This window comes from Dasypus novemcinctus, chromosome 4, assembly GCF_030445035.2.
Source record: "Dasypus novemcinctus isolate mDasNov1 chromosome 4, mDasNov1.1.hap2, whole genome shotgun sequence".
NCBI classification, from domain to species: Eukaryota; Metazoa; Chordata; class Mammalia; order Cingulata; family Dasypodidae; genus Dasypus; species Dasypus novemcinctus.
This window is the reverse complement of record NC_080676.1, coordinates 127,940,555-127,948,783: the sequence shown is the minus strand read 5'-3', so window position 1 is coordinate 127,948,783 and position 8,229 is coordinate 127,940,555.

Here is an 8,229-nt window from a genome sequence, read left to right as displayed (position 1 = left end):
AATAATAAGAACTGAATGTAGGTGCATAGACATTTGCTAGAATTGCTAAAGGGATAAAGGGAAACTAATCCTATGTTATGAGAATGAATAAGAAGATGTTTGTATAAAAGAGATTTCTATCAGAAATAATTTAAAATACCTACCTACTCTGGGATTGCCATCTGGGTTTTTCAACAGTGTTTTTCACTTTAAACAGCCTCAACACAAGATCAACATTCATGTTAATAAATATGTAAGGTGTACAATAATCATTCTTAGCTGGATATATCAATAAAGAGTATACAGTCAAATGAGAGAGGGAATATATAGTGATTATACCATATACTTTGCAAGCTATTAGTAATTTAATATCATTAATAAGGACAACTCGAACAAATAAGTGATTATTGAACACAGTAAAAAATGGGCTCTTTTAGTTTGCTAAAGCTACTAGGAGGAAAACATCAGAAATGGGTTGACTTTTATAAAGGGGATTTATTTAAGGTAAAAAGCTTACATTTCTGAGACTGAAAATATCCAAATCAAGGCATCATCAGAGATACTGTTTCACCAAGGCTGGCTTTGGGTGATCCTGATCTCCTGCCATGTGGCAAAGGAAAATGGCGGCTCTGCCTTCTCCTCCAAGCTCACTTTCTCCATGAGCTCAGCTGTGGGTGATTGAGCTCATGGCAGGACCTGGCTTCTTCAAGCTTCTCAAATGATTCCAGTCTCCAGCCTTCCTCTCAACCTCTAGGTATTTCTATTTTCTGCAGATGTAGGAGATCCTGGGGCCCTCTTTCTCATGTAGCAGGGTAAAAATGGTGACTGTGTTCCTCTGTGTGTTTCTGCTTTCAGTTCTCAGTTTATATAAGGCTCCAGCAAGAGGGTAGAGACCTATCCTGGGTCACACTTCACTGACATAGTCCTATCAAAAGCGCTAAACAATCTAATCAAAAGGTGATCTAACCAAAAAGGTCCCTTAACTGAATCTAATGCAATCAAAAGGGGTCCCACGCCCACAAGAATGGATTAATTCAAAGAACATGATATCTTTGGGGATTCACAAAACTTCAAACTGTCATATGGGCACATTATTCCTAGGAAATATTTTTATCAATACTTAGCATATGCAAATCTAACTTCTAATTTATAAATATAGTTAATGTATTTATTATAAATATATATTTCTAAATAATATAAATACATATTTTCCTAAAACATTTTATATAACCTCATAATCACTTCCCATAAAAAATCTATTAAAAGACATTTTATGTACTGATATATTTGGTAATACTTTGGTAGAAGTAGCTGTGACTCTGCTTTCCTTAAAATTTACATTAGCAAACTCAAAATCAAAGCAGGATATTTTTGATTGAATGAAGATAAAAAGACATTTATGTGTAGAATAATGATGAAACTTGAAAATAAAAACTTAAGGATAGTATACAACAAAATAAAATCAATAGGAAGTTCCTACCAGTTGGTTTTACCAACCTTTTTATAACATTATGGTAATATATAAAATGTATTTAATACATTCAACATTTATGTCTAATAATCACATAAAGAAAACTACCATTAAGTATCTATTACAGTATATAAGACACTGGGCAAAGCACTTTAAATCCACTTTAATCTTCACAGCATAATATATTATTAAACTCATTTTCAAGGACAGAAAAGTTGCAGAAATGATAAGAACAACATTCGATGGCTATTAGGAGAAAAGACTGAAGCAGGGATTTTTAACTGATATTCTCTGACATCAAACCCTCTGTTCTTTTTATAATCTCTTATTCTAGTACAAATCATGCATTGTGCTGGGTGCTAGGTACTATGAGGTAGAAAGTCAGAGTATGCAAAATAATTTGCAATTTGCCATTAGACAAACTTGGATTTAAATTGAAGTTCCACTGGTTGCTCTCCTACTGTATAATTATGGCTTGATTGTATAAATTCCCGGAGTCTTGAGTCTTTTTCTATAAAATGGCAATGACAGTAGCATCTTCTTCCTAGTGTTGTTCTGAGCATTCATTCTTATGGGCATTAAGTATATGATCCAGGTACATGGCACATTTTCACAAAATGATATCTGTTATTACTGGAAATTCATAGAATTGCTCTGAAGATAAAATAAGGTGGTGTGTATCAAATTCTCCGCACATCAAGAGTATTAGGTTTAATCTTTCCCATTCTACTAGAAAAAGATATTATACTGAGCTTTTGGTCAGACTAGTACTATTTTTCCCTGACACTGAAAGCCATAGATGATTATCAAAATTTTATAGATACAGCTTATTAAAAACATTATTATTGTTGACCAAACTGTTTATGAATTCAGTCTGACTTTTGTGGAGTTTATGAAAATAAAGGAATAAGGGACTCATTATCTAGAGGAAATAGTATGAAACATTCTATTTTGCCCCTCTCCTTATGACAAAAAAAGTTCTTTTCCTTGTGCCTCAGTTGTCAAGACTAGAAAGATTGAGATTACTTAATTTGGATTCAAGGATTGATAAATATTTATCAAATGGATTAATGATTGTTCTTCTTTCAAGATTGTGTGGTGTGTGCATGTGTGTCTTTCCAAATGAGAGTAATTAAAAAAGAATACACATAGAAGAGAAAGAGCAGATAAGGAAGAGAGAACAGAATAGGAAAATGGAACACTTTAACCTTGAGGAAAATCCTTCCATTGTGACTTCTAAACAGTAAAGTTGTTTGTTTCTGGTGCTTGTGGCCAGGAGGGGATGGGATTTTTCTGTCAAAAGCATTAGGAGAACCTGGGCTGAGTCTGCTTTTGCCACTAAATCAATAGAAACAAAGTTCTTCATTTCTGTTGGCCTTAGCATCCTTTCGTGTAAATAATAATAATGCCTATCATGAATTGAACTCTATCATAAGTCACCTTTTTTATATCCATTAAATTATTTGGTCTTCCAAATAATGCATTGGACACTACTATTACCTTATTTTACATAATATGGATCTTTGGCACTTGGAAGTTTAAATAAAATATCCGAAATCCAAGGCTAGGTTTTTACCAGAGCCAGGACTGGAACCCAGGAAGTCTAGTACCAGGGCTGCAATCTCAACAAGCTACTATGTGTAACTATGGGTCAGTCTAGGTGAGTCAATTTGCCTCTTCCAGAACCAACACTCTTTGAATGAATGTGAATAACAATCTAGAAATATTTTAGCTCACAATCAAAATGTTTCACAAATACAAATTCTATTTTTCGGTTGTAATAAGTGGAGACAATTCAATAAGATATTTCAGTTCCTAAGAATAATTCTTATAAGACACTTTTGTTTTATTTTCATAGGATAACTCTCATAAACGCTTCTTCCAAGGGATAATTTTACTCTTCTAATAGCATTTCATAGGAAAATGGTCTCCCTTCTAGTAGAGCTTTCCTTCTTGAAAGTCGAAATGATTTTTTGCTCTACATGGAAAATTGTTTATTATATTTTTATTTTTTCATTGCTTGTTACCTTCTGACAATATTTATAAGAACAAGAGAAATACACAGTTCCTAATAGTACAGTTTATCAACTGAGAGGTAACATTAACAATAGGTATATCTCATGTGTGTACTTGTGCTCGCATACACACACATACACCAAAGTGCTTGTAAAATAATCTATCTAGAATTTCAGATGTCCAAGTCCATTTGCCACCTGTTGACAGTTGAAGTCATATTCCTGAGAGTTGCAGGGTACAGTGTAGGGAGGAAGTGTCACTCTAATCTTTATTCGTTTTCACTTTTATCCTGTTAATTCATAATGTGAGTGAAACCTGTATTTTAAATTGAAAGGAAAGAGTAGCCTATTCACTCTCTCTAGGTGTATGCAAACCACTTGAAACCAATTAGGTGTCAACAGAATTGTTAATTATCCAGGGTCACCACCTTTTGTGAAGCCTTTCAGTGTAAAAGGGAGGTGTGGCTTAGCTCGCAGCAGGTTCAAACAGCTCTCTAATTGACAAATTTTATTCTCAGCAGTTGGGTTAGCTAGAGAGGTTAAATCACATTTACTCTTTCTCTGTTGAAGAAAATGAATGGATCATTAGTGTATCATTCATTCATTTATAAAGCAAATACCTATTGATTCTCTGGTATGAGATCCAGGCCCTGGCAATCCAGTGGTAAATGAGAAGCAGTCACTGACTCATGAAACATACATTTTCTCTGCGTGAGAAAATACTGCCACTTCTCAATTTACAAGTGGTTAATGTAGAGGAACCGATTTTAGAAAACATCAGAGGACTCCTTCGAAACTAGAGACTTCCAAAGCCTAGGCTGCTTTGTTCCAAACACCAAACAGGTGAAGGTGCTGTATCTTCATATAGGAAAAAGAATTAACAAATTCCTCACAAGTACAGCCCTAAACCACCAACAGAACACCAGCTTTTCTCTTCTGTATCCTAGTTCCAAGATCCCCATTCCTTGAAGGAGCCACCATAGCCACTTTCCTATTACCACTATCCCAACATGGAACCTGAAATACATTGGAACCCACATTTTCCTATAAAATCAGTTAATAATTCCACTTTTACATATTTGAAATAACGTTGGTAGTTTTAGAAGTACTAATCCTAAATCAGAAGCCAACATCCCTGCTCTTGTTCAGTAACTAATATAGGTCAACTATTTAACTTATTGTGGTGGTTTGGAACTGGATGTACACCAGAAAATCATGTTCTTAAAACTAACTCATTCCAGTGACCCACTGTAAGTAGGTTTTCATGAGGTTACTGCAGTTAAGGCATGGCCCAGGGTGAGTCTTAATCTTGTTGCTGGAGTCCTTTATAAGTTGGATGAATACAGAAAGAGAAAGTCACAGAAGCAAAAGCTAAAAACAACAAAATCTGGAAGAGAAGGAAGAGACCAGCAGATGGTGCCATATGACTTGTCATGTGACAGAGGAGTCCAGGATCACTAGCAGCCAGTCTTCAGGTAGAAAGCATCACCTTGATGATGTCTTGATTTGGACTCTCATGGCCTCAAAACTGTTTGTAAGTTAATAAAAACTGATGGTTAAAGCTGCTTTCAGCAGCCTAGAAAACTGAAACAATTATCTAATCCTCATTTTCCTCAGCTTCAAAATGGGGATAAGACTATTTCTTGTCAACTTAAGAGTGTTACAAAGCTTAAAACAAATACATATATAAAATGCATTTGAAAATGAAATGAGAATACAAATGCACAGCATTTTAAGAATCATTATGATTTCATTCTAAGAATTACAAATAATAACTTGTATAAACCTCATAGCATAACTGTACAGCAAAATCAACACTTCCAAAGTGTGGTCTGGGGACCACAGGCAGTTTCCAACACTTTATTTTGAGGTCCTTCAGATCAAAATTATATTCATAATGAGAATAGTAAGATGCTACTTGCTTTTTTCACTCTCATTACTGAGAAATCATCGGATTTCTCCAGAAGCAATGTGACATATGATACCACAACATATTAAATGTAGAAGCAGATATGAAAATCTAGAATATCTTCTATTAAGACAGATATTAAAGACCTTTTCCAAAATGTTATAAAAATGCCATTCTTCTTATCAATTATTATTTTTTTTAAGATTTATTTTATTTATTTATTTCTCTCCCCTTCCCCCACCACCCCGGTTGTCTGTTCTCTGGGTCTATTTGCTGCATCTTCTTTATCCGCTTCTGTTGTCAGTGGCACGGGAATCTGTGTTTCTTTTTATTGCGTCATCTTGTTGTGTCAGCTCTCTGTGTGTGCGGCACCATTCCTGAGCAGGCTGCACTTCCTTTCATGCTCCGTGGCTCTCCTTACAGGGCGCACTCCTTGCACGTGGGGCTCCCCTATGCAGGGGACACACCTATATGGCACAGCACTCCTTGCACACATCAGCACTGCACATGGGCCAGCTCCACACTGGTCAAGGAGGCCCGGGATTTGAACCGCAGACCTCCCATGTGGTAGACGGATGCCCTAACCACTGGGCCAAGTCCGCCGCCCTCCATTATTTTTGTTTGAAAAAAATGTACAAATTTTTCACAAAATATGTTATACTAATAGGCAATGAGCTTATTATTGTTATTTTTCAATGAAATAAATATCTTTAAAATGTATGAGTTGAAATTTCAAATAGAGGTAATATAGATAAATATAAAGAATATATACAAAATTGATTTGGGGTCCTCAATGATTTTTAGGAGTATAAAGTTGTCAGAGGCAAAAAAAATATTCAGAACCTTGAGCTAAAATAATATATGGAAAGGGGCTTAGTAATTATGAAGTTTCAAATACATAAAAACTGTTAAAATATTCTTTGAATTGGAATTAAGTAGCCATTTGTGAATTGGCTGGTATCCTTCACCAGCTCTTCCATATTTTGTGCTCCAAACAACTTATTTCAGTAAAAAATGTCTCAATAACTAACCCAATGTTACTGCATTATTTAGGATGCAAAGAATACCACTATTTCAACAATTTCTGTTTGGGGGTGGGTACCATAATTAGTAGTTTGCAAATCCCTGTCACCCATGTAAAGAAGTCAAAGATTGAAGAATAGGGACATTTATCCTCTTCCCCTCTTTTTCTGGGATCTTGTTGACATTGTCTCAGTCAGCTGGGTGCTCAAACCTGGGACTTTGAATCCTAAGACAAAGCAAAGGCACACAGAGAGACAGAATATTCACAGTGATGGTGGCACAGTTGAGAATCCAATCATGGTGAGCTGGTAAGTGCACAGATGCAGTGTTGCCAGCTATGGTAGTGATGCATATCCAGTGGTGGTGTTTTTGAACCAAAGACCTGGTCTTGGCTCTCTTCTCAGCAGCCTAGTGTTCCTGGGTTCAAGCATATATGCTGAGTCTGGTTCTATTATGTTCCTATGGATGCTGCAAGTTATCTTTTATCCTTTCAGTAACTTCTTTTCTGCTTATTTAGTCAAAATTGGTTTTTGTGGCTTACCATCTGAAACCCTACAAATACTGGTTGCTGAGTTAGATAGATTAAGGTATCTAATTCCAATTATGTGATGTACAAATGTAATAATTTACACAAATCATTTTACGTCTTTAAAAAAAAATAATTGTCTCCTTAGTCTTGGTTTACTCATCTGTATATTTGGAATATTTTGAGAATCAAAAGAGATAATGCATGTAAAAACTTAGCCAGTGTCTGACACATAGTAAGTCCGAGCTTTCTATGTGCACTTGCAATAGATTTGAGGGAATAGTCAGAGAAAGGCCCATTTTAGAAATAAAATTACTGAAAGATTCATATGAATGAAGACAGACAGCAGGACATCACTCTTATGCTGTTTTATATTTCCTCTCCTGAGAACAAATGGCTTGTCTACTAGATTCCTGACTCCTTTAATCCACTTCTGTCAGCATATCAAATCATAGTTTCTCCTTTCTAATTAGAGCTCATCTTAATGTTGTTCCATGAAAGTGGTGCTATTAGTATTTTTGGCAGGACAAGATTTTATTGTTAAGGATTGTCCCATGCATAGCAGGTATTTATTATCAATAAACTGTCTCTAAACTTACAGTCATCCAAAATATCCCCATACATTTCAAATTTCCTCTTGAGGACAGTTCTGTCCCCAGTAGAGAATGATTGCAAGTCTTAATTGTTCCACAATACATTAGCAGAGTGGTGTATTTTTAAGTATTTTTTAATGATTAGGTATGGAAAAGAAAATATAGTTATTAAATTTTGTAATGTTTCCAGTATGAAAGTTAGTATTTTGAGCAATGAAATACCAAAACTCATAATGGACTGAGCAAATCAGAGTGGTTGTCAAATAAGGGAATTTATTATATTATATACAAGTTTAAAGAAAAAGCACATAAATAATATTTTGAGGGACTTCCAGAACACACAGCCCAGTTTTCCTCCAAAGTTCATGTGCCTCAGAATTACTTATGGGCTTAATATAAATACAGGCACCAAATTCTACTCCCAAATTGCCAAATTGGAATTCCAGAGAGTGGGCCTTGGCATGTATATTTTTATACAACATTTTGTTCATAAATGTTTAGTGCTTTAAAGTGAATGGATTTTGTGGGTTTCATTCATTCAACATAAATAATAACAGGCTTCCATAACACATTTCATCAGAACCTACTATGTGTCCAGCATTGTGCTATGCACTAGGGAGATAGAGATGAACAATATATAGCCTTGTACTCCAAATGCTCATTGTTGAGTAATATTATAAAAGTTTCTAAAGGTAAAAAAGAGGAGGAATCTT